Source organism: Ctenocephalides felis, unplaced genomic scaffold, assembly GCF_003426905.1.
Source record: "Ctenocephalides felis isolate EL2017-DRISC unplaced genomic scaffold, ASM342690v1 CF-g0.4_SCAFFOLD_01492, whole genome shotgun sequence".
Classification (NCBI taxonomy): Eukaryota; Metazoa; Arthropoda; class Insecta; order Siphonaptera; family Pulicidae; genus Ctenocephalides; species Ctenocephalides felis.
This window is the reverse complement of record NW_020537646.1, coordinates 53,874,621-53,879,142: the sequence shown is the minus strand read 5'-3', so window position 1 is coordinate 53,879,142 and position 4,522 is coordinate 53,874,621. Positions and strand designations below refer to the sequence as shown.

The 4,522-nt window shown below is 32.8% G+C and overlaps 2 non-coding genes across 2 annotated transcripts; both read left to right on the top strand.

Annotated features, from left to right (window-relative positions):
* Positions 1 to 1,221: 1,221 nt before the first annotated feature.
* LOC113371717 lies at positions 1,222 to 1,383 on the top strand. Its single transcript, XR_003366658.1, has one exon. It is a non-coding gene; the product is annotated as a U1 spliceosomal RNA (small nuclear RNA).
* Positions 1,384 to 2,020: 637 nt separating this feature from the next.
* Positions 2,021 to 2,094, top strand: Trnat-agu. The gene has a single exon. It is a non-coding gene; the product is annotated as a tRNA-Thr (tRNA).
* Positions 2,095 to 4,522: the final 2,428 nt, after the last annotated feature.

Below are 4,522 nucleotides of genomic sequence, written 5' to 3'. Positions count from 1 at the left end.
ATTCTCCTCCAGACTTAATATCGATTGATAATTAACGCCGAATATCAAATACTTTTAGTAAAATTACAAACTGATATGTAAGAATACAATACTTCAAAGTTAATTACAATATAATTATTGCAATTTAAATTCCAATAAAAATTATATTAAATTGAACGTTACAATTTAATTTTCATTATACAGAAACTAGGTAGAATCATACTGCCTGCCAGAGTTAAGTTGCCATCAGATGTCAGTATTGTGCTAAAATTACCAAAGCAAACTTCAAAATTTAGTCTGGATAACGTCAAGACAACCTTGCTGCTGGTTTCTGTAACTTTTTCCACACACCCTTTGAGGTAAAATATTTTTGGGAGCCTCGTTTTTATTAAAAGACGAGGCCAATAAGCAATTTAAACTATTTGTAAGTGCCTTAGGCAAGTTGCGTGAACTTTATTAAAATTAAACTTCGACGTTTTCTCGAAAACCGAAAGTGTTAATTTCAAAAAATTTAAATTTTTGATACGATCGGCAGAGCCGTTTCTTTAGAAAAGTGCAAATATATTTGGCCATAAATTCTGAATCAATTTTGAAAATACAAAAATCATTCGAAAGAATAATGGGAATCGGGTTCATTAGTTTTGTGCAAAGATCGGCCAGGCCGTTTTTACGTAATTAATTGTAAAAAAAAAAATATCGACGATTTTAATGAATCCATGGCAATAGAGTATGTATTATACAATATTATAGTCTTACTAAAAGTGGTTCAATTATAAAACTTAGGGGAAATTTGGATTTTTTTTTTAGGTTTTATTTTTGTTTTATTACAATAAATTTGGGAAATTTGGTTTTATTCGGTCGCGCTTTCAAAAATACTCCGTGTATGTATTTAGCACATGTGTTCGTTTTTCAATAATGTGTAAAAAGCAGTAACTCGATATACTTATAAATCACTCATAAATAAATATATTGATTTTTCATTGACTGACCGATAATTTTTTATTGATTAATAAAATAATTCATACATGTTGGGAACCGCTATTTATTTTTTAATATTGTTTTTTATTCAACATTTATAATTTAAATTAAGTATTATCATTTATGTGATTATGATGAAATGAATCTAGACGTTTCGGCGCAGAATACCTGCCACCGGATGGCGCTATAGAGTTTTCCCCTATCTACTCGCTCCGCAAAACATAGAATGGTTAAGGCTTGGGTCACTTCTTGAGACCCTTAGGCATACTTACCTGGCGTGGGGGTTACCGTGATCAATAAGGCGGTTCCCCCAGGGCGAGGCCCCTCCATTGCACCTAGGTTGGGATGACCCCTGCGATTGTCCCTAATGTGGATAACTCGGGCGCGCAATTTTTGGTAGTCGGGACTGCGTACGCGCTGTCCCGGTAACAAACTCTCAATTTACTATATATGAAACACATCTTTCTCTAGTGCAGTATGTGTCTACATTAAAGTTTTTTTTTAATAATTCATAAAATACTCGCGACAACTTTGGTAATCCTAATAAACTTTCACCGGCCCCGTGGCTTAGTTAGTTAAAGCGCCTGTCTAATAACAGAAAATCACAAGTCTAGATAGAAGGTCACGATTTCATTTGCGTTAGTTGTCTCGAGATGTTTTTTAAATATTAGGGACATCTTTGATAACGGCCACCGTGGCTTGTCTGGTTAAGGGACCGATTCTGCCGCATAACAGAAAAATGTTATGGCAAGGCTATGTTATGAAGAACTTTCCATACTAAATATTGACAAAAATCATGAGGTTGCTCTGCAGTTAGGCGCTTTTTCAGAGACTGCACAAATGTCGAAAAAACGAACTTAGATAACAGGGTCTTTCTGACCCAGCATTATAACATACGAGTGACGTTGCGGTTTATGTGTAAAACGCCTGAAAGCACAGCAAATACATGACAAGCGTAACATGGCCCTGCCATAACATTTTTGTGTTATGCGGCAGAATCGGTGTTTTTCACTATTTCTTAAAATATTCGCGTCAACTTTGGTAACCCCAATTGAATATCAATGGCGCCGTGGCTTAGTTGGTTAAAGCGCCTGTCTAGTAAACAGGAGATCGCGAGTTCGAATCTCGCCGGAGCCTTTCGTGCAGTTTTATCTGCGATGGCTGTTTTAAGATTTTTTTTCGATATTTCTTTTATTATTGGTTATGAGATATAATCTATTGCGCCGTGGAACTAATTACTTGCAATTATTCAATACAACAAAATATTACAACATTACAAATTGCGAATCAATTCAAAAATGTGAATAAAATGTATGGTCTATTGAGTGGCTAAAAGTAAGTCAAATCCGGGACGACGATTTTTGATTATGCTATTCCTGGACGTGAGGAAAGGACTTTAAAATAACAAGATTTTTGAAAATACAATAAAAAAACTGTTTTAACTAGTTTTATAATAAAAAAACATTTTAATTATGGTAGTTTATTTAAAACTTTTTTTATCTATCATAATAATACTTTTTAACTTCCCATAGAGTAAGTTATAGTAATCGCAAAAAAATCGAAAATGAAAATTTTTATATATTTTTACGTTTCCGAGGTTTCTGAACATTTTGGCAAACCTTAGGAAGAATGGATTTATATGTGTGGGTGTGTGCGGATACAAATTTTCGTCGACGATTTCGCGAACACGACTCAACCGATTTGATTAATTCAAAAAACTTACTGATAAGGAGACGTGCTGATTAGTTTTTGGCAAAGGCCGATCTAGCCATTTCGAAGATACGGTGCAAAAAGTGCCAAAAATGGTATTTCAGTTTTTGAGATAACGGAGCGTCCGATTTAAATAATTCAAAAAACATTTTACTTGACATGAACAACTGATAAATTTTTTGTAAAGGCAGGCCAGCGTCTCTGGAGATCCAACAATAAAAGTAAAAAATAATGCTGTTTGGTAATCAAAAATGAACATTAGACATATGTACATCGTATTATCAGATATTTTATAAAGATTATAATAATAAGTACAACATGTGTACATTTATATGGGTTCCGTACCAATGTTTACACGTTAGACGACTACTCGGCGCTTTCGCCCTTTGATTTTTTGACTACAAATCAGTTGTGCAGAGCGTGATTGCTCAAAAATGATGTTCAAAATTTTTAAAATAAATCAAAATACCAAAAAATCGAAATATAAAAAAAATCTGAAAAAATATAGAATTTTCAAAAATTTCAAAATTTCTCAAAATCTAATTTTTTCAAAGTTTTGTAAAGTTTTTTATAATAATTTAGTTTTTAGTACAGGAAGTTCCAGCAACTTGCTTTAAGAACTATATCTTATATTTTTTATATGATTTTCGAGCATTGTATAAAATCTATTAATTTTCTTCATGATTATTTAAAATAAATTGGCACTTGTTCGTTTGTTTTCAAAATTTTTGTTATTTTACCTATTAATTTTTGAAAAACTAGACAATCTGGGACAAAAGATCTAAATACAGAACAAAATCCTGTCCCGGCCAAACTGGTACGTATTACTAAAAGGGCAATATTTCTTTCAAGCAAGTGTCTACAACAAATATAACTAGTGGGGTGGGTGGCATCGTGCCTTAAGGCAAATTGCTGGAACTTCCCGTACCGTAACGAAACGTTCGAGGAATATTGAATGTTTCAAATAGATTATTATAAATATTGTATTATTGTCTAATATTTATAAGAATTTATATAAACTGAATTGCAGAGTTGAATTATTTGTTTAAAGTATATTAGAACTATAGTCAGAATTAAAAATAAAATCTGAATTATTTTCGATATACAAAAAATTAAAAAAAAAAAAAAAAAAAAAAAAAAAATGGTACAAAATTTTTTTTCCAAATCAATTATTTTGTTAAGACAAGCAAAAGTTCTTTGAATCAATTGAATCGGACGCTTAGTTCTCTCAAAAACTGCCCATTTTTTGTACTTTAGCTCTGTATCTCCGAAATGGCTGGGCCTGCCTTTGCGAAAAACTAATAACCCTTTCTCCCAATCATTACTAATGGAATGTTTTTTTAGATAATTCAAATCGGATGCTCCGTTCTCTCAAAAACTCGATTTCTATTTCTGCACTCTTTGCTCCTTATCTCCGTAACTGCGGACCTGTCTTTGCCAAAAACTAATCAGCTCTTCTCCTTATTAATAGGAATCGAATGTTTTTTAAACCATTCAAATCGGTTGATCCGTACGCCCGAAAACGTGGACGAAAATTTGTATCCATACATACATACACCACACACACACACACACCCACACACACACACACACACATCCATTTTTTCTGAGGTATGCCAAAACGTTCAGAAACCTTCAAAACGTCGAGAAATGTAAAAATTTTCAATTCCGATTTTCGGCCCATTACAATAACTTACCCTACGGGAAGTTAATAGTAGTGAACCAAGAATGGATCCTTGAGGAACACCTGAACTGATATTTTCAATGTTGCTCAAGAATCCATTAGGATAAACAAATTGTTTACGCTTACGAAGATAACTCTTAAAAAAATAAATAAGTGAAGAATTAAAACCAA